A 23,462-nucleotide genomic window follows, 5' to 3' on the forward strand; every position below is an offset into this window, starting at 1 on the left:
CCCACTTGCAGGCAAAAAATTTATTTTATCAGTAGGTTTTACATAGAATTGTTAATAATACATTCAAGAGTTCAATCGATCAAGAGTACTACTTTATGGTCACTGGTGCATTGAATATCTGCAGATGGAGGAGTTCAAACAACACTATTAATTAATAATAAAACTTACCCCCACCACGGCCCCTGCCTCTACCTCTCTGTGGAGTAGGAGCAGGAGGCACGTAGTCTTCTAAAGAACTAGATTCGTATGAATCTGTCAAGAATTCAGTGTCAGTTAAAGTGAGATGGAGAGAGGAAGTACTTTAATACCTTGCACTGCAGGATCACTGGGAGGAGAGCTAGATGGGAGGAGAGCTAGAGACAGGCCTTGACTGGAACAGTGGTCCGTGCTGGACGCTGAGGTGTTTGTTCAGGCGGATCAGGAGTTGCCATTCTGTAGCCATTCTGTATCACAGTTATACAAACTGGTAAGCAAAGCAACCACAAAAAAATCACTTACCATATACATATTAAGCTTTGTTTGGATGAAAACAGCATTGGGAACTGCTTTATATAGAATTTTCCCCATTCATATACAAACTTCAAAGGTTGTCAACGCATCTTACCTTTTCCCATGTTCACATACGCGTACGCACATGTGTATGTGCACATGTATACAGGTGGTCTACATAAATATTAAATGACTACTCACCTTCGAATTACTCTATCAAGATGGCTATACTACAAATATTCCTATATTCCTATAGTACAGACGATGGGTCAAACTCCATGGACGTTACTCTTTCACTAGCTTGCGTCACACTTTGTCACTTATAACACTATTAAATTTAAATACTACTGTAATAAAAAAGAAAGGGAATCCGACTAGAAAAACATTTGCAATGTGAAAAATTGCTAGGATTGGCCCAAGGGAAACCTTTAAAAAGCGTGGAAACAAGAAAAAGTGCATAACTCCAATCCGTTACAACGTCATGAACATGTACAGCTAGTGCTGATAACTTGTATCATAATAAAAATAGCATCACAATGGTGCAGTGACAGATTAACAATCTTTCAATTATAAGATCATTAATTTCTGGTTGTGGCAAATTGAACAGTCTTTGGCTATCACATATAGTTTGTTAATTGTATAGGGTAAATGATTGTCTATACACTGACAGTATACACATGCACTGTCACAGTGTGTCCCTTTTAGCTCTTTGTTGAAAAGTATAGCCCAGTAGCTAGTAGCTATTGTCTGTTATCAAATCATTATCATGCGTCTGGACTGTCTTTGCTCTTTCTATTGGGACTGTCTTTCTTCTAGATCTTTGGCTCTTTATACTTGGCACTGTCTTAGTATAGCCCAGTAGCTAGTAGCCCTGAGGCTATTGTTCTGTCATGAAATCACTTCATGCATCAATCAGTACTGCATCAATGAATGGTCTGGACTGTCTTTTGCTCTTTCTATTTGGGGCTGTATTTCCTCTAGATCTTTGGTTCTTTACTTTGCACTGTCTTTGCTCAAAACTGTAAAGGGCATATCACAAAACTAAAACACATACCTTGTATCACATAGTATATAATGTAATACTATGTAAACATTCCAATCATTCAACTTATCCAATCATTCAACTTACCCTATATACATACTAGCAAATAATACAACATAAAGTAAACAAAATAACATAATAGACCTAATACATTTCGGGAATTAGTGCATGTGAAACGAATTGGAGTTATGCACTTCTTGTTTCCACGCTTTTAAAAGGTTTCCCTTGGGCCAATCCTAGCAATTTTCCAATCCTAGCAATTTTTCACATTGCAAATGTTTTTCTAGTCGGTGATACAAAGAGAGAAAAGGCTCCAGTTCCTTGATGTGGCCTTTCCCTGCAGAGCTGCAGAGATAAAACAGTTTGAACATGAGTCAAAATAATTGAAATATTGCTAAACATGGGCAAACCCACTGCCAATCCTATGTAAAACCTACTAGTTTTACTAATTCTTTTTTACAGAGAAACACCAGAGGAGGCTGGAACCACTGACCTTAGATCTGAGTCAAATTTTATTTTTGCTCAGAAGCAGACGAACGGCCAAGGCAGTATTAAAAACAGGCTTGTGGTTTTGAGCTTGTGAACTTGCAATGACTTCGCACCTACTATTTATGCACGCTGTTTACATTCTATAGTATGTATGCTTTCAAGCTACACAGTCATCTATCAACACGATGTTGACTAACATTTTGTGGTTTTGACACACTAAGCGTTATAAAATCGGTGCTGTTGACTTGAAATTTGGAATATAACTAGCTAACCATCCAACTGACCAACCATACAAACAACTGAAGTGATTGTGGCCATGTAATGTTCATGATACATTTCCACAACAATTGAATCTGTAAATCCAGAAGCAGCTGTGTTAGAGTCACAGTGGCCCGGTAGGTGATTTTCTGTCATTCAAAGCCGCCTGTAGTAATGCAAACTGTGCTTTCTAGTTACAGGACAGTGCCAGAGAAATTTAGATATGCTTGGCTTCAAACTCCAACTAATCAAAGGGTGTCACATGCATAGTTATTATAATTGTAGTTATTATAATTGTAAGCCGTTCTTGTGAATGATACTGGTTATTTCGTTAATTCAGCCACCCTTGGGACAGTGCAGCTTGAAATAGCGAGGGTAAATAGCGAGGGTATACTCAGGCTAAAAGAACGACCTCACTAATCGTTCTGTTTCAAATGAATGATCCAACCACACCCAAAACATCATTTCCGGCTGTAATAAAAAGCCTAGTTCGGAATAGTGAGTGGCCACATTTCATCAAGCCGTATAGGAGGTGGACGTACTTTAGAGAGCCGGAATAGCTAGAGTCTACTGTAATAAATACACCACCACCACCACCGAATAACGGCCAGGCACCCAGGTCCCAAATGAACAGTTTGTGTACAATGTTACCTTGATTATGTACGCTACTGTAACATAAGCTTTGACACAATAATATTTATCACAACCACAATCCAGCAAGACGGCAACCCGGCAACCCGTCATTAGAACGGATTGGTATAGACTCAGAATAGAACGTTGGTATATACTGTCATCTTCTGAATGAATAAACGGGTTATCCGTTGGCATCTCTGAATGAATGAACGGTATCCGCTGGTATAGTGTCTAGTGGACTCCGTGGCGCTAGTTGCACTATTATCAAGACGTACTTGCGAGTCCAGCCAGATCTATAAGAGATTTCGACAAACTGTAAAACTGTAATATGTAAGCAACTGTAATATGTAAGCAATATGTAAGCACTAGACATGAAGTATTTTTTGTTAGTTAGTACTGGATCGTATTGAAGTAACTGGGGGTGTATTGTCATGTACCACGTGGCTCACGGCTCAAGAAAGGCTGCAAAATGTGAGCCGGTCCTCCTCACTCCAGTCGATCGTCTATGGTCAGTGGAGTCAGTGGAGGTTGCTAACTGACCCCATAGCTAAGTTCGCTTATCGCTTACAGCCTCTAAGTTGGGCTTGAGTTGGGTTCGACTGGGCTGCACTTGGATGCTAGCCTTCACTTGAGGTTCTCAACGCCTGACCCAGGGCCTTCCTCGGTTGTCTCAGACAGTTGGAACTTGATAGAACGTGTTGGAACTTGATAGAACATGATAGAACAAGACAGTGTATAGAACAAGACAGTGTAGGTGTTATGATGTACACTTGTCAAGAATAGAAAGTTATTTTTAGCTTTTCTGTTTTTTACTATAAAGTCTCACTATTTATTCTTTTTGTATTCTGCTCTGCAAATTGTGTTAATAGATCTTACTCTGCTATCTCTAGCATCTCCCAGTGTCATAGTTGCCTAGTTATTTAGTGGAGTGAGTGCAGCTGTTGGTAGTTGAGTTGATTGGACTGTTGTAACGAGCGGTCTAATAGTTTGGGAGTTTGCTAGTTGAGTACGAGTCGGTAGAAGAAATGGCCGAGTTTAGGGGTACGACAGCGTTTGTCCCATTGTCAGGAACTAACTACGCAACATGGAAGACTCAGTGACTCTAATGAAAGGAGTCTGGAGAATTGTAGAAGGCACGGAGATTGTACCAGGAGAAGGGGACGCTGGTTTTGCCAAGTATGTTGGACGACGTGAGACGACGTGATCGGGCTTTAGCGATTGTTGTGTTGTCGATAGATACGAGTTTGCTCTATTTGATTGGCGAGCCAAGTGACCCAGCTACAGTCTGGAAGAAGCTAAGTGACCAGGCTAAGTGACCAGTTCATGAAAAAGTCCTGGCTTGAGCTCCGTTGGAAATTACACTCCTTGAGGCTAAAGGAAGGACACGCGGTACAGGAACATAATCGAGAAATGACGGAATTGTTCAATGCTTTGTCGGAAATGGATGTTCCATTAACAGAAGATGATCGTGTTGTGTATCTGTTAGCGAGTTTACCGGAATCGTTTAGTGGTTTGGTTACAGCTCTGGAGGATGTTCCAAAGATGGAAATTGTAACTGAGAAGTTGTTGCACTACGAAGTAAAGCTGAAAGTGCGAGGTGGAAGCAGTGCTGAGGATGAGAAAGCGATGCCAGCCAAATGGAAGAAGTCCAGGAGAAAGGTCCATGTCATTACTGTGGAAAAATGGGACACTTTAAACGAGACTGTTGGCAGTTGAAGGCTAAGGATGACAAGCATGAAACTAACAAAGTCACAGAAATAGTTGAAGACAGTGTTGGTCATGCATTTGCTGCAAGAACATCAGCTGACTAGATTATTGATTCTGGGGCAACCAGCCATATGTGTACCTCAAGACACTTGTTCACGGACTATCGATGCTTGAACGAAAAGGTCAGCCTTGGAGACGGTAGAAGTTTGAAGGCAGTTGGTCGTGGAACAGTTTCTTTGATTTTGAAGTGAAGTTGTCGGTTGAAACGATGTCCAGTGAAGAATGCATTGCATGTTCCAGATCTCAGCTACAATTTGATTAGTGTGTCAAAGGCATCTAAAAGTGGAAACATGACGAAGTTTGATGAATCTGGTTGTCAGATCATGAACTCTAAGAACGCGGTGATAGCCACAGCTACAAGATGTGGTAGTCTGTATTTCCTGGATTGTCAGTTTAACGAGCAGGCAAATGCTGCTGAAAAGAAGGAAGGACTGAAAGAATGTCGTGATGTTGATACTCTGGAAGAAATTAGTGCTGAAGAGACCATACCTGATCAAGTGGTCACTGAGACAGAACCTCGAAGGTCTCATGCAGAAGGAGTATCTGTTGAACTTGATAAATCCAAGTCATATGATATGAAGACGTTGCTACAAGTTTCCACAAAACCAAATGGGAACGAGCTATGGAGGCTGAAATGAAGTCTCTCCAAAATAATGACGTTTGGGAACTTGTTGAACTACCTGAACACAGGAAACCTGTTGGTAGCAAGTGGGTTTATAAGGTGAAGGTTGACGGTGATGGTCGAGTTGAACGCTTTAAAGCTAGGTTGGTTGCTCAAGGTTATACGCAGACTAAAGGAGCCAATTACGATGAAACTTTCTCTCCAGTAGTTCGAATAGAATCATTGAGAACTGTTGTTAGTCTGGCAGTACGAAACGGTTTGAAGCTGCACCAATTAGATGTTACCACAGCGTTCCTCAATGGAAAATTACAAGAGGAAATCTATACATGCGACAGCCTGAAGGTTTTATAGCTGAAGGTGAAGAACATCTGGTCTGTAAGCTAAAGCGGAGCCTGTATGGACTAAAACAATCTCCAAGGTGCTGGAATGCTACCTTAGATGAATATCTGAAAGAGTTGGGATTTCTACAGTGATCCGTGCATTTACATAGCGGCTGTTGATGAGGTGGCTGTTATTGGTGTTTATGTTGATGATATATACTTGCAAAAGTGACACACAGATCAAACAAGCTCTTTGCAAGAAGTTTGATGTAAAGGATCTTGGTGAATTACATCATTTCCTTGGTATGAAAATTGCTCAGGATGAAGACGTTTGGATTGGTCAACCTGCGTACATTGACAAGGTAATTGAGAAGTATGGCATGCAGGATGCAAAGTGTGTTAGCACTCCGGTTGATGCTAGTTCTAAACTTGTTAAGTCTGTTGAGAGTGATGTTTGTTTTGATCCAAGTGTTGTTTTGATCCAAGTGTTTACAAATCGGCAGTTGGAAGTTTGTTGTACTTGTCTACGGGTACAAGACCTGATATTGCTTTTGCGGTAAGCAATGTGGCGAAATTCTCTTCAAATCCCACGAAACAGCACTGGACAGCTGTTAAAAGAATTCTGAGGTATCTGAAGGGTACACGCAATTTTGGCTTGTTGTATACGAATGGTAATGTGGACGAATTCATTGGTTACTCCGATTCAGATTGGGCTGGTGACTTAGACGACCGAAAGTCTACGTCCGGATATGTGTGTGGTGCCCCTATTAGTCCCTATTAGTTGGAGGAGCAAGAAGCAGACATCAGTAGCACTGTCTACAGCTGAAGCTGAATACATTGCTCTCTCAAGTGCTACTCAAGAAGCAATGTGGCTAAGACAACTTATCTCAGAACTGAGAAGTGAACCGACTGAAGCTACAGTTATCTATGAGGATAATCAGTCAGCCATTTCAATGTCAAAGAATGCTCAATTTCATGGAAGAGCAAAGCACATAGATATACGACATCATTTCATTCGTGAGCAAGTCAGTGCTGGAACTATTGAACTTAAGTATTGTCCGAGTAGTCAGATGGTGGCTGATATGGACTGTCATGTGGTACTTTCGAATTGTTGAGGAAGATGGCTGGAATTGTTTCTCTACCTGTCTCATTCTTGAGCAAGTGAGAAGGAGTGTTGGAACTTGATAGAACATGTTAGAGTGTTTAGAATGCATTACATAGGTGTTATGATGTACACTTGTCAAGAATAGAAAGTTATTTTTAGCTTTTCTGTTTTGTACTATAAAGTCTCACTATTTATTCTTTTTGTATTTTGCTCTGCAAATTGTGTTAATAGATCTTACTCTGCTATCTATAGCATCTAATACTCTGCAACAGGTTTGTCTCGGCAGGACCTCCACTGTTATCGTATGTCATGTGAACCATGTCTCACATGACATACGATAAGAGTCAGAGTTCAAGAGTTTATCAGTTCAGTATCTCTGCTACGCTGACACATGCGTTCCAGTGGCGCCCCGGTCCGGTCACAAAATTCAGTCTAAGCATGCGCAATAGCCAACATGCAATAGCCTCACGAAGATAGTCGCTTTAGCCCCACCAACGTCCCTTTAATATCCTGCTAAACATTGACTCATTTATGTAGCCGGAACTATGTGTGTCTGCACACAGCCTCACATAAACAACAAGATGCGCACGAGTGAAACGAAAATATGTAGCTAACAAAACCACGAAACACAGAAGAGCACAAAACGTATAGAGCTCTTGTTTGATAGAAGACGAGTGACGTGACAAGTAGTATCAAGCCAAGGAATCGAGTATGGCTGAGTCGAGGACGGTTCCACTGTTTGACAGAAAAACATCAAACTCAAACTTCGTCGAAAGTTGTTCTCCACAAATGACTTTGATGCAATTGTCTATTTGTTAGCAATGTAGATGTGAGTTAAACGAGAAGAGACAACGAGAAGAGACATACTGTCAAGCTGTAAAAACTTTTAAAAAGAAAGATAAATGTCATCAATGCGGAAAGTATGTTCAATGCGGAAAGTATGGACATTATAGTATGGACATTATAAGCGAGACTGTTACGATTTGGTCGGAAAACAGAGGGAGAACTCTGATAGTGACGGTGAAGCTCTAGTCACAGGCCGGATGTCTGTTCAGGGATGTCTCCACACTCCAAATACTCCAAATACTTCTAACTCGCTTGGCAGTTGATGTAGCATCCTTGCTCACGCCACCTTTGCAATACTAAACAAATCGATAGAGACATACAATGTGTTCATCAGTTTGTGACGCTTGGTTTTCTTGTTGTCAGGTAGCACCATTTTCAGTTCAACTGTGCCTTTACCCACAACGTCAAGACACCTTCCATCGTGACTTTTTCAGGCGTACTAAGTTCTCGATATTCCACAAACAGTTCTTTGTTGTTGCTCATGTGGTAGCATCCGAGGATCTAGCAATGAAACACAACACGATTGGAGGTGCAGAATATCTTTTGACCTTTATCGATGATAAGACGAGATTCATATAGGTTTATTTTTTAAAAACCAAGGACGAGGTTTATGGAAAACAATGGTGGAGAAAGGCACTGGTCACAAACTCAAAGCAATAAGATCTGACAATAAGATCTGACAAGTACACCTCTAACCAATTTCAAGAATACCTGCAATCTATAAAGCATGAACGAACGAACAACCCTGCAACAACAAAACGGTAACGCTTAAACCAAACACTTATCGAACTATGTTAGCCACGAGCAAACTGCCTGGCATTGTCAACAGCAGCCAATCTCAGGAACATGAGCCCGCAGTTTAGGGTATGACCCCGTACGAAGCTCTTACTGGATTGAAACCAAATGTCAGTCACCTCCTCAAAACATTTGGATGTGTTGTCTACGCACATGTGCCGAAAGATGAGCGGAAGAAACTCTGGCAAGAAATGTATTCTGATGGGATACGGAACGAATGTCAAAGGATACAGATTGTATGACGATGCAATATGACTGTAAATTCAATGAGACAGATCTTGATAAAGAGTTCACCCTAATTCGATATGTTGTGATAGACTTACCTGAAACTAGTGAAGAAGAAGAAGACTCTAGAGAAGAAACAGTCACAGAACAAAGATCAGGAAGAACGAGGCAAAGACCGGACTATTATGGAGAGCGGGCGACATGCTATTGAGCAAGTAGACAGTCAAGCAAGTTCTCACCAGTAAACAAAAGTTGAAGTGGGAGAGCAATGGTAATGGACAATGATGTCTGGGAACTAGTACCACTTCCAGAACACAGAAAACTAGCAAATGAGTTTTTAAAATCAAGACTGATGCAGACGGAAAGGTCGAGCGGTATAAAGCCCGTTTAGTCGCCAAGGATTTACCCAACAGCAAGGAGCAGACTATGAAGAGACCTTTTGTCCTGTCGTTAGAATGGAGTCACTAAGTGCTCAACATGACATCAGGTCGATATCTTTCCTAAATGGACAGTAGGTTTATATGAAACAGCCCGAAAGCTTTGAAAAGACTGGTAAAGAATGTCTTGGGTAAAGAACGTCTTGTTTGTAAACTGAGTCCAAGGTTTTGCACAGCTCAACTTGTATCTACATTTCTACTGATGAAGAACTAGGAGTGTATGTAGACGACATAATTCTTTGTGGGAAGAGTGTGGATCGAATTTCGAAAGTAATTGAGTCCCTTGGAGAAAAATTCGATGTTAAAAATATGGGACCACTACACTCATTCCTTGGCATGTGATTGGTCAAGAAGCCTATATCGATCGTGTACTATCGAGATTTGGAATGCAGGACTCAAAGCCACCTATTGATACAAGCTCAAAGGCAACTGATGAAGATGAGTGTGTTGATCAAACGATCTATCAATCAGCAGCCTGCGTCAACAGCTGTTAACAAGTATTATTCGAATCCGCATTGGACTGCTGTAAAACGGATATCTCAAGAAGACAGGATTGTTTGTACAGCAGATCTAAAAGTGAAGCGTGCATTGGATACTCAGATTCTGATTATGCTGGAGTCGACATCAGGCTACTTGTTTAAGCAGTAATTAGCTGGAGAATCGAAAAACAGCCGACTGTGGCTCTGTCAACAGCCGAGGCCGAATCGCAACCCAAGGAGCACTCTGGTTGAACCAACTGATAACAGAGCTCAAAAGAAAACCAGAGAAGCCTCCGTGAGGACAACCAAGCAGCTATGTCAATGGCTAAGAATCCACAATATCATGGCAGAGCTAAACACATTGACATTAAGGTGTATTTTGTTTGAGACAATGTAAACAAACGAACTATTACGCTCGAGTATTGCCAGACTACCGAAATGATAGCAGATATGCGGATTACCGAGAGACACCCTTGAGAAACTAAGGGGGCAGGAAAATGCGAACAGACTCTATGGTAGAGATTATTATGTTATGTAATCTTATCTGATGTTATGTAATCATGTATTCATGGGTCACCATGTACCATGTGCTTTATCCTTCTTTTGTAAAAGCTAGATTATTGTGTGTCGTTATTTGATCGATATAATCCAATACTTGTTGCACAATGCTTCCAGATTAGTTGGCACAAAGAGTACTAGTGGTCTCTGGTAAGCAAGCATATGTGCAATTGTATGGAGGTGTTGAAAGGTTGTCTCTAAAAACTTTACTACCAAGTGTGAAACTACCAAGTGAACTCAGATTGTCTTTCTGTGAAGGCGAAGGGTAAAATGTCGTTTGAATCAGTAGGAGAGAGTCACCATTCGAGTCGAAAGCTCCAGCTAGTACACAGTGATGTGGACGAATCAATCGGTGGAAAACGTTATTTTATAGACTGTCCACTTCTTAAAAAACAAATCTGAAGTCTTTGAAAAATTTATGGAGTTCGAGGCAAACGAATGACCATTGGGACTCTCTATTCGAAACAGATCAGAACCAAGGAAACCTGCCATTTCAAGGTGCATGACATGGACAAGAAAGTACGACAGTATCGGGAACAGACTATTCGATGGATGTTTTCAATGAACTGAATTTTGCTATGCCCGAGCAAGTAACAGTTGACTTGGACAGACTGACAAACAGATTAGCACTCAGGAACAACAACAGCAGCGGTGTTCACAAGCAAAGACGCGACCTGTGCGGTTCGGTGTTGATGAATATGTGGATGTAGTAATAGTTGATCATCTGGCAGATGAATGGAAAGTTGCTGCTGACTCGGGCTACAACTCGTTGCTTGAGATATCGTGACGCAACCGTGCAGTTACTATGTGAAAGATGCTAAGTGTTCTGATAGTGTAAGAAAGGAAGCAGAATTGCACTCGCTAGTTACAGACAGTGGGAGCGAAGATCATGCTCGTATGAAACTATTAGAAGCAATTTGCAGGAAGATCTGTTGACAACGACACTGTGGTCTTACTATAATAATTATCATTCTATTTACACAGAACTAATGGTCTTTATTTATTTGATCTAGAATATTTTATGTGTGCTGTATATAAATAGCCTGATTTGTGCAAAGGTTATAACTGAGAAGTTCAACAATATCTTTGTCAGAGTCTAACAATGTGGGGCAATTTGGGGCAATTAATTGTGTGCAATAATGCAATAATACACAAAGTCAACATACTGCCGTTGTACATCTACTTCCTCTTCTGCTTGCATATGAAGAGGAAGAGTGCAAAGAATGCACCTATTCTCCACGACGTAAGGAGAATGCAGTCTAGTTTTCAAGCAACAAGGTCAATGTACTGAGGGTGGGATAACAAAACTGCACTTACATACATCGCAGAATAGATTGCCAAGGCACAACAAAACCACAAGTTGGCTCCTTCCTGAGAAAGTGCGCGAACTTCTGTGTTTGTTTTCGAGCACTCCTTGCATGTCTTCTTTGTTTCTCAGTATCATGTGTCTGTTGCTTTTTTGGGGCGAATGGTGTTTTGGCATCGAGTACAAAGAAACCCCTGCCAGCTATAGCTAGTATAATTATAATTATATAGGAGTACCTGTATCAGCTTACACTGACCAATCCAAGTGTACCAAACCAGCCGATTCATAGCAACAATACTAGGATTCTAGTGCATGCAGAGCTAAATAGAATAGTCAAACACACTTATGTAGTATCAACTTTAGAGTCAATTTCAGTTGTGTATTTCTTGAGCCTGTATTTCTTGAGCCAATGCCTGGCAACTTGTTAGCAACCTGCATGAATAATCTCTATTGGTACAGTACGATTGGTTACCTCTGAGTACTCTCGAACCACTGAAAATACTAATACTCTTCACATGATCTTGATCTTAACTGCATGAACATGATAGAACATAATGAATAATGAACGAATGTCATTAAAAAGGTTCACAATAAGCAAGGCTAACTCTAATTGAAGCACGTTGAGCGATGCAGGTGGGTATGTCGTGACAATAGCTAGACTATTACTCGCTGGCCAAATTTAGATATCATATCCCGCTTGCTGAATGGTTCATCTGACACAAATCAATTCCATGCTCTACAATTCAGGGAGATATTCCCTTTCCCCGTTGGTCATTTTCAAAAATTCGCTGTGCGCATTGAGCTGCTTTTCTAATACGGGCATTGGGCACATTCATTGAAGACACGTTTGGTATTTCAGTGTGTACAACTTTCGTTAATGGTAAGTACACTACTGTGCTTTTCCAAATATTTATTCTGAGCGATAGCATTTTAGTGTACCATCGACTTCCATACGCTGGGGGTCACTTGTGTCACTATCATCCATAGGCTCGCCTTGCTTTAACATGGTCATTACTAGGTCTTCATCATTTGCTATTGCATTCTCTACCCAATCATCAATAATTTTGATATTTGCATACAATGGATTATTTGCTTTTAACGGGCCATCTCAGAGCACTACTTAATCTTTCTGGGGAGACATAGTTATAGGATAACTTGCGCTTTAACTTCAATGGTACTAGCTCACACTCAGAGGGCAACCTTGGGTCTACTTTTGAGGGTACATTAACAGCTGGTCCATGAATACACTTTTGCTTTCCAGTTGGCAATGCTACCATCTTCATGAACGGGACACGCAGTGACATCAATCTTTGCTCTAGTGCATTCAAACATTTTAACTCGTCAGGCTCATTGTCTAGTTCCATACCATTAGCTTTCGCTTGAACAGGTAGTACACCTCTACCATCACAGGTTTTACAAACATATTTTTCCCTGTCAATATTGCTTACACATTCATGCTGAGACAGCCTGTCAATGAGTTCAGAATCAGCTTTAGTATACTTGGAAGGCTTGAATGGAACAAAACTATGCCATCCTGTGGCAGCTAGTACACACATAATCGGGTTCAATTCTAACCTTTGCCATAAACTCGTCAATAACAACATCAATTGGTTTAGTACGCGTTCTTATAGTAGCCATTAAACATTTATTCTTATTAGCTCTACGGTCTCTAGCTCTTTTTTCTAGACTTCAACTGCTTATCCTTAGATTTACGTAAAGTACTCTCAGGCTCAGTTTCAAGAGCTCTAGCTATAGACATGGACTTTCTATTCATTGCTTTACGTAAAATACTCTCAGGCTCTGTTTCAACAGCTCTTGCTTTAGACATAGACCTATTGCTTTACGTAAAATACTCTCAGCCTCTGACTCAACTTCAACTGCTTATCCTTAGATTTACGTAAAATACTCTCAGGCTCTGTCTCAACAGTTCTTGCTTTACGTAAAATGCTCTCAGGGTCTGACTCTTGCTTTAGACATGGGCTTTCTATTCATTGCTTTTCAGGCTCTGTCTCACAGATCTTGCTTTACTCTTCAACTGCTTATCCTTAGATTTACGTAAAATACTCTCAGGCTCTGTTCTTGCTTTAGACATGGACTTTCTATTCATTGCTTTACGTAAAATACTCTCAGGCTCTGACTCAACTGTTCTTGACTCAACTGTTCTTGCTTTAGACATGGACTTTCTATTCATTGCTTTACGTAAAATACTCTCAGGCTCTGACTCAACTGTTCTTGCTTTAGACATGGACTTTCTATTCATTGCCTTACGTAAAATACTCTCAGGCTCTGACTCAACTGTTCTTGCTTTAGACATGGACTTTCTATTCATTGCTTTACGTAAAATACTCTCAGGCTCTGTCTCAACTGCTCTCGTTTTAGACATAGACACATAGATAATTTATTTTTTAACTTAGCTTTGCTGCTGACCTGTGAATGCTTCATAACGAATCTTTTGCAGTGTTCTATTGAAGAACACTGCGTGCACACCTTTGTCAAAGCACACCTTTGTCAAAGGCATAATAGTATCTGTAAACAAAAAATTATGTACAATTTCTATGTAGCCTCTCGCAATATCAGCAATCACTTACCAAGGATCAAGGAAGATTGTTGCTCTCAGAAAGAATAAACCAAAAATAAGAATAGCCAGTATTAAACACGAGGAGGAGGAGGATGACTTGGGCATGCGCAAAAATAATTAGATAGACGGGAACCACGCCCCTTAATTTTCCAAAAGAAAGGGGCTTGGTTTCAGAATGGCAGCTCTTTTGCTAGTCTTGCAGCTATCAATAGCTATCGTGGTAATGTAGAGCTAGCTACTAAGTAGAGTCGGTGAACTAGTTTGACTACGTGCTCTTCTGAAAAGGCCTCGAGAATGAAGCATTATTTTGCAAATCCACGAATTAAAATCCAATTAAAATCCAAGTAAACATGACTAGAAGCCTATAGAAACTCTTACTTGCACTTACTTGCACTTGATTCATCCTTGAGCAGCTGTAGCAGTCTACACACACACACAAACACACTACTGTATACCTCGCTTGCGCATGCGCACCGAGGCATAATTACCAGTGTTACCTACATTACATTACTACATTACCATACTACTACATTACCAGTGTTACCTACATTACCACCATTACATTACCCACATTACCTACGTTACCAGTATTACCTACATCACCCGTGTTACCTACATTACCAGTACCACATTACCTACGTTACCTACATTACCTGTGTTACCTACACTATATTACCAGTGTTACCTACATTACCAGTGTTACCTACCTTACCTAGTGTTACCTACATTACCAGTGTTACCAGTAGTGTAACCTACCTTACCTACGTGTTGCCTTACCTTATCTACACTAGGGTGACACAAAGTGTAGGTGTTTTGATGCTGCATGTTGTAGAGAACGTATTGGGAACGAACTGTAGGTGCTGATATAACTGATATATAAGCATAAAGCTGTTTTAAGAACAGAGAATATAATTATGTTTATATTCTCTACTAACAAATGATATAGCTAGGTCTGTCTTGTTAATTACTTCACTTACTGTGTTGAAAGACGGTCTGCTCATTGAGTGAGGACCGGAACACTTCGATGGCCGCTCTTAACTGTATTGTACACAATTTCAAATACGATGCATATTGGTACCGAACAGAGGAGGCAGAACGTTATGTGCTACCACATTCATAATGAAAGCACCGCGGGCGGGTGCTGACGGTGGAGCAATTTTGTCTAACGTATATATATGTATTACGCTACATACCTACCTAGTCAGCAGCAGCCACTCAACGAGACATTTAACTTGGATCTGCAGTATAACAGTATAATTAACATCTATGTGTAACGTATATACATGTATTAAATTTGCAAGTGGGCAGCTGTAGCAGTCTACACAGACACACAGACACACAAACACAGACACACAAACACATCTATACCGTATACTTCTATACCGTATACTTCATGCGCACCGAGGCATAATTATGTATCTATGGTGAAACTATGGTGAAACGAATAAATGAACAATAATAATAATTATATACCAGCTGAGCTATACGCAATGACAAACATTCCTGTAGTATCCATAGTTATTCAGGCAAGCAATAAAATAATGTTCACAAATTAATAGTTACTTATTGTACATAATTATTGTACGTAACATCAAAGGGCTTGACTTTCATAAGGTTGTGCTCATTGACCAATCCAGTGTCGTAATGTCCAGACCAGATTTCACTGTATGCACATCTGTTTACCTTCTGCTTACCTTCTGCATTGTTTTGCACTTCTGACAATTTCTGTAATCGCCATTGACGTGTAATCGCTATTGACGTCAAGTTTCCATGCAAACTTGGAAGTTTTGAAAACCTTTGATAGCAATTATAGTTAGCCGTCTATATTTATGACCTTCACACGAACATTTACTCGATCAAACTCCTTATCGACTTCGCACCAACAAGCAACTTGAAACGTACGAGACGAGACGAGACATCAATTTTTGTGTATCGCTTTACGATTACTTCCAGCTTCTTCGTAAACAGCTTGACTGACACTATCAAAACCAACGAGTGTAATTGTCATCTACCAACCAATCTATTTTCAATTGGAGAGACTTGAGCCTCAAGATTCTATGGGTGTCACACCTCTTCCTCTTCTTCTATTGGAACTTGTTTGACAGGCTCAGCGTGTTGACACGTAGTTCTGACATCCTGGTAGGTTTGAGATTGCTGGTACGGATATAGCTGGTAGGTTTGAGATTTGAGATGTTCATAGCTGGTAGGTACGAGATGAGAAATGCTAACGGAGAGCAGCTTGAAAGTCGTGGATGCCTTTCAAGAATCAGTTTGCAATGGACCAATCAGCCAACCCCACTGTACTCTACACAAAATCGATGAGTCACTGCCGCAGGATTGTACCCTACCGCATTATACTCTACACAAGATTGAGGAGTCAATCAGTTGCAATGGACCAACCAGATTTCAGGCTTTACCCTACCGCATTGTACGGATTTTATAACCGTTCCGCTCTGTGAAGATCCGTTAGCATTTCTGATCTCGTACCTACACCTACCAGCTGACTGCAACACAGCTGGTATCATGGAAAGTCCAGCTCCAAGTGCTCCTGAGCTTTTTTACAGAGTCAGAGAAGCCTGGAGGATATTGTTAAGGAGAAAAATTGAAAACTGGACGAATATGAAAGAAATGAAGGAAAAAGTGAAGGAAGAAGTGAAGAAGTGTAAAGGAAAGTACAAATTGAACAGGAAGAAAGATGCTGAGGGAAGACAGAAGTTTAAGAAGCTCTCCTCTTGTGGTACCATTGTAGTAATATATTATAATAATTATTACGCTTACATAATTATAATACCAATCATTCATCCTATACTTGTCAGATACCGGACGAGTATAAATGTGTTGTAACCCTAACAATTACGTGTAATTCATGTACCGGCATGCATGCATGATGCATGATGTAATATTTATGTACCACGCATACCCCATTTCTTTCTCTTGTCCCATTCCAACATAAGGAATCAGTTGTACTGGAAGTGCGTATGGTTTACGCTTTCTATCTTCCATATACGGGACTACAGCATATATGTGAGTAGCTGCTGTACTTGCAACCAGTTATACAGATTAAACAGTGCAGATCAATCCCTATCTTGTACAGTTTTTGTGTGCCTCTCATCACTTTGCATCGATTGCAATGTCCCATCCAGCATTGTAAGTAGCATTTCCAGACTACAGTTGACTCTTCTCTCACAGTTTAAGACTAAATCGTTTTCCTTGCTAGCTAACTGCAGCAAGATCTGTAAGTTTTCTGTGTGATTTGTATATTTGACTCAGACTGACCCCCCTGGCTACGCCACTGGTTAAGATACAACTTCTGCAACTTCCACATGATGTAATAATGTCCACATCACCCGCTACATCATCCACATCATCACTCCCCCCCTGGTTAAGATACAAGTTCTTGCACTTCTGCAACTTCACATTTCCCAAGTCCACATCACCAAGTCCACATCACCAGCTACATGTCAAATCCACCCCATCACTCATCTAAAACTAAGCTTATCGTAGACAATTTCTCTGTATGTATGATTCCAAGCCGCTGGCCCCAGAATCTGGGTAATCGTAAATTGCAGTAAATTGCAGTATATTTCTTATTCCGCATAAGTTTGTAAAACATTGATATCTGATATCCGTTTCATTTATAATGATGTCATTGAAAAATTGTGTAATGGCTGCTACCTTCTACCTTGCTCTCGCGTACGCGTTATCCTGTGTTGGAAAACCAGGTCTAGTCTTGAAAGACAAGCAGCTGGAGGGTGTCTGTACGCTGGTGTTTATGTGGGTACCGTACTGACCGGCTATGGCAAGTCCGTCCATCTGCTTTCCAGACACTCCCTTTCTCATTGACAGGACCAGTGCACCTCTCTCTGAAAGAAGTCTCCTCTTGTTTATCTGTTTATCTGTTCGACGTTCAGTGCCATACTCTAAGTATTGTGACATTTGCCGAAAATTGGTCACAGAGTAAGTACGTGGTATCTGATCCGAGAGTGTTTACAATCCGAGGGACTTGTGTGTATCCGATCCGAGGGACTTGTTGCTTGAGTGTGTATCCGCACTTGTTGCTTGAGTGTGTATTAATGGATAGTGTAGTCCTCACATTATGTTAGCCACTGTACTTATCCACATTTATTTTTTACCCACAGGTTTAACTGAGATTAACTTGTCGCCTGAGTGTGTATCCGATCCGAGCCTCAAGTTGAGCTGATGTTTTACTTAGCTGTCTCTGTCTACAGTATATACAGACTGTTCTTTATCACAATAACGTTCAATGAGATAAAATACGGTAAATAATAAATTAATTGTCCACCCACGCGCCAACAGTAAATACCAGGCCCACTATTCTAGGGGAGGCTATATGTATGTATGGTACGTTAATCGGCGGTTTTTACACACGCGGTCCGTATTTTGCACAACTGGAGGCATAAGAATAAAGACTTCGAAGGGACAAGCAAGAGCCCAAGAAACAGCTGAAGAGAAAGAAGTCAGGCTAGCTAGCCAGGGCACTCGAGATTCAAGGTAACGATTGCACTGGATGCCGATGCCAAGAGACGGGCCAGGCAGCAAATGGCCCAAACCAGCACAGCTTCAGGTAAGTACAGGCGGCGTACAGGTGATATATACAGATACTCGCCTACAGACTGCTTCAACTCAAACCAGCAGAGCCTCGGGTAAGACAAGTGGCCAGTGTTTTTTTTCTACAGAGACTCCTGAGGCCAGACAGGCACGCTTGGAACAAGACAGGCATAGGTATTCACAACACATAGATGTGAACCACCTGTACTGCTAACACGCTCGCCCCATGACACCTTGTGTCACTCTAGTAAATATATGTGCATACGTGTGTGTTTATATACCTGGATTTTGCAAGTTAATTGGCACCTCAGACCCTCCAGAAGCTTGTCACGCATGGGACGTGTTTCTTTCTGAATGGCGAGTATCAAATTCAGCAAATCATTCTTTCAACAAAATTTAAGTGCTAGATCTTAAGCACTGCTTTCATTTTCGGTTGTTGGTATTCAGCATCTTGCTCATTTTCAAACACCAACTTACAGATAACACTCTTTAAACCTACTAGTAACTCCCTGGCAACCTGACACATGCAGTAAGTGACACTACATATATAGCTTGCATTGACATTGACATAATTATGGTGCCTACATCCAAGGGACTGGATACACCGGTTTATGAAGTACTGTAATCGGTACTGTAATCGGATTCAGGTGGATATATTGTAGTGCTCCGCTTCTTTTGATACCCTTTTTTGGCCTTCAACATTGGCCTTCAACAGCCATACTGAGTGTAGTGCCATATTGAGTGTAGTGCAGGAGTTTGAGCTTCATTTTTAGTCTGCAGCCTAGTGCTCAGTTGTCCTTACAATAACAGTGACTGCTGTAAAACAATCTTTGAATCGTGTCTGCATAATTATGTTGATGATGATGATTGTACTTTACACTAATTAGTTTTTTGGAAATCTCATGTTGAATCATCTTGATGTAGTAGTATAGATCAGCAGTATGAAGATTGTGGTTGAGGGCATGCGGGGCGGGACAAGATAATCAGAGCCCCCCCTAATGAATGCCCCCTAAGGTACAAAAATACCAAGACCGCCTCTTTGATACACAGCCTCGATTACACCACACCCTAATTCGAGGTAACTTGAGCTGATGTACAAAGATATGAGAGTATAATCAGATTCCCCAGATTCACCACAGATTCTTGGTGAATAAACTAACGCATGCGTACTAACACCATGCAATATACTACCTGTAGGAAATTTTTTAAATTGAAAACGGGGAAAGGGTCACCGTGAAAGTTAAATGATAGCTGAAGCTCATGTACTGTGTATATATATACACCAGAGTACCTTACATATTCATTTTTTTGTGTATTAATTACTGGCAAGGAGGTCCTGACAATATGAAAACTGAACGCTACACTATGACCCCTCATCTTACTGGTCAGAGAAAGCAGTCAGTCAATCAGATGGCTAAGGGTTACAAAGTTGAGGAGGTACCAGAGACCCTCATGCCCTGGTACAAAGACATCTATGATTTCTCTACGTAACGAAACCAGGTGCATCAGTAGTGCTTGGACATGACTCCTGGCTATATCTAACTGTCATCGCTTTGACTACAAATATTGAAAGTCGATCATCCGAGGGCGATGACGTAGTATAATGGCATTTCACCCTACAGTGTGTAAAGTACAATTGGCGGAAAGTGCACTTCAGTACTCACGATAGATTCGAGATGGGCCATCATTTAAAGTTAGCGCAAATGCAACAATTAGGAGCACATATCTATCAGCTCTCAATGAGCACATAACTATTATCATTATACCTCAATGTACTGTCGTTTTCATAAACACTGAACACAATAATTATACTGTAGCAGCTAGAGGAGAACAGCAGCATGAAACAGAATAGCGTGGGTTGTTATTAGAGACCTAGTACTTTTTCACCTTGCATGTTAGTTACCTGCATATACACGCCCACATCGGTTCACGTATGTAATCCATTTAAATACTTAAATGATAATATCTTTGAAGTATGTGTATTATCTGGTTCTGGGGAAAGTTTCACACAAACGGAGTGTCAACAAATCTCGACTGCGGTTCCTTAGTTGAACGCAACTGTGTGTGTGTGCATGGAAAGCACGGACTTTTCACACGATAAGTTGTGCCAATTATCAATTCAGTCAGCTGCATTGACAAAATAACTCTACTGTGCACATCTACCTAAACATCAATTTGTTCCAAATGTATGCTTGATCCAAATGTCATGTTGCAGCTTCACATTAATTTTAGTATTGAGACTTTACCACCTCATGAGTACTAATTCATAGGTTGTTGCCTGAGACTTCATGGTCAAACACAAGTTTTCGATTGCGTTTGCAGTTTACGAAGCTTCTTTGGAGTTTGACCTGCCTCTTACAAATGATTCAGTGTACAAGTATTAAAGGAGCCACAAAGACCAATATGGCGTGAGATCCAATTCTTTGCACTGATCTCTATGTGATCTCTATGTGCCTTCGTAGTGTCAGACGAGAGGAATCCAACTACATGAATTTAATGATATTGTACAGATTTAAGTCATCCACTTACAGATGATGACAAATCATTGCTTGAAACCATGCAAGTACGGCAACATTTTAAAGCTCCACCCCCACCTTCCTTGAAACCCTGCTGCTGCTGGGTGGGTTATCTGCGAGAAATGCTACCAGGCAGCCGTAATACTGTCTCATAGTGCCATCGGGAAGAACCAGTGATATACCCTATAATATATAAAGTTCAAGAAAGACATGCATGTACAATAAGATCTCACCTCCGTAGCAAGTGTCTTCAAGTCTTTCACCATTGGCGCAAGTACAGAATCAGGACTAGCAACTGCCAGGAGTGCAAAGTGGATCGATGGGCAGGATGAATGTTGAGAAGAGTCCAGTAAACATTCCGCAGCATGCACCTATAATTATAACCTAATTTAGCCAAGAGTCTCCAAATCATCATAATAAAATGCGCTCCATCACAATAATCACGAAGAATGCCGCACATCAGTGTTTAGGAGTAACGCCTATAAATAATTATATATAGTAGAGGAATAAAAGTAATTATATATAAAATTGATTTTACCTTCAACGACTCGGAATGAAGATAGCCAGATGGCGTTTATGCTCCTGGGAAAGGGAAAGTAAGTTGTTTTTTGGGGTTTGTTATTAAAGAGTGAAATGTATTAAAGAGTGATATAATTATACACCTTTAAATACACCTTTAACCCTTCAACCGTCGGATTCTTAATTAACAGTGAAGTGAAATGTCTGTAAATTCGGTTTCCAGAGCAATAAAATGCCTAGCAACCATATACCAATAGAATTCCCATACAACAAGGAATAGAATAAAATAGTGCAACATGTGTTGCCATAACAACCACGGTTATTACGCTCCACGGTTATTACGCTCACCCGTTTTTTACGCTCACCCGTTTTTATCATTTTAAATGCTCGGCCAGCGGTGAGATAAAATCCAAAAATTTTTTTTTATGGATCAGCCTCTTGACTAAGCTTGATTTTCACATCATATGAATGTAACAGTGCTAAGATATATCAATTTGAAGTACAATACGTACATGTATTACTATATCGGTGAACGATCTATGAAATTTACAAGCTCACATAAAGACTGTTCATTACTGCTAATTCTATTTTAGCTATACTATACTTACACTACTGATATTCTAGCTATACTACCAGAGTCACACAGTGAGCCCTCTCCTAGCTAGTGCTAGCGTCTAGGTCCATGTCATGCATGTCCTCAGTCCCAGACAGTTCATCAGCGTCTGGCATAAAGCTGGTAGCCTTTGGGAGGTATCCTACTATCCCCTCTCCTTCATAGGCATTGTCATCACCAGAGGAGACATCGCCATTGCTGTCCTCAAGCTGTTCAAGCACATCGGCACAAGTAAACAATCTAGCCATAGCTATAAACTTCGTGCGGTAAGATGCTAATGAAATTTTAACATAGCAACGTGGCTTGGAAAATTCTAGACTAAATTGCACGTGATTCTACAGCTCTTCCTCTATACAGAGATGTGCGTAGTTCGAGCTACTTCCTAAGTATCGCAGAATTAGAATTTCGCACTATTGCGGGCCACGATCGTGGCCCGTGACGGTTAAAGGGTGAACTCACAATTTTGTGAAACACTTCGTTGAAGTACTTTTTCTGAAGATATGAAGTTGAAACTTGTGAGAACAAGCTCTTCACCTTAGTCTGAAGTAGTGTTGTGAAACATTTTGGGTCCCTGCTGTCCTGTATCTCATTCAATGCGTATCTCATTCAATGCGTTATCAATGACAGCTTCAAAGAGGAGTGTAGTTGAGAGGAGTGTAGTTGAGGACATTATGGCTGGTTGTGTAAGGCTGGCCAGTGCCGTTCTTTTACGCTGAGAATGAACTTGGCGGCATCTGATTGTGACCTATAGACAATATTAAATGAGGATGTCGCATGTCTTAAGTACTTACAAAGCTGTATATGAAGCTGTATATGGTATAATTATTTATATCAGTGAAACTTACTGGCCTGGAGCCTGTCCTCTTGTTCGGTTCATCACTCTGGGTGTCCAACAGTTGTTTTACAACCTCTTGTAGGCATGCTTCTTATAGCTATCCAATGATAGTAAGCAGAAAGTTTAAGATTGCTCATTTCTTGCTTGGAAAAAGCACCTAAACGCATACTCCATAACTATTAGAACCTGCGCCATTAATTAATGCGATGCACTGCAGCTCTGAACTGAATTGACTATGAGTAAGACGGTAAGGATGTTTGGTATATTTTTATCATCTAGTAAGAAATTGATGGGAGCTTGCGACTTCAGTGAGTTCTCTTTTCAGCTCCGGCTAAAACAGTTTGTTCGGAGAAATACACCTGTGTCCTTAGCCGCAGGGAAAAGCGCACTGTAGTCGAGGAAGATGTAAGTTAACAACTTTATTAAATCACGTTTTTCACGTTTTTCTTTAAAAATCCGTA

At 40.6% G+C, this 23,462-nt stretch overlaps 2 long non-coding RNA genes across 2 annotated transcripts in view; one reads left to right on the plus strand and one right to left on the minus strand.

Annotated features, from left to right (window-relative positions):
• LOC135332194 (uncharacterized) lies at nucleotides 1–23,315 on the minus strand. Its single transcript, XR_010393158.1, has 9 exons — nucleotides 23,012–23,315; nucleotides 22,626–22,911; nucleotides 21,573–21,616; nucleotides 21,268–21,513; nucleotides 21,048–21,217; nucleotides 15,147–21,001; nucleotides 309–14,987; nucleotides 169–252; nucleotides 1–118 (listed from the first exon to the last, which is right to left on the minus strand). It is a non-coding gene; the product is annotated as an uncharacterized LOC135332194 (long non-coding RNA).
• LOC135332192 (uncharacterized) overlaps nucleotides 22,831–23,462 on the plus strand; it is an 11,496-nt gene continuing 10,864 nt past the window's right edge. The window contains exon 1 of the long non-coding RNA XR_010393152.1: nucleotides 22,831–23,406. This is a non-coding gene — a long non-coding RNA (uncharacterized LOC135332192). The remainder of the gene's footprint in view (nucleotides 23,407–23,462) is intronic.

Source organism: Halichondria panicea, chromosome 2, assembly GCF_963675165.1.
Source record: "Halichondria panicea chromosome 2, odHalPani1.1, whole genome shotgun sequence".
In the NCBI taxonomy this organism is placed as follows: Eukaryota; Metazoa; Porifera; class Demospongiae; order Suberitida; family Halichondriidae; genus Halichondria; species Halichondria panicea.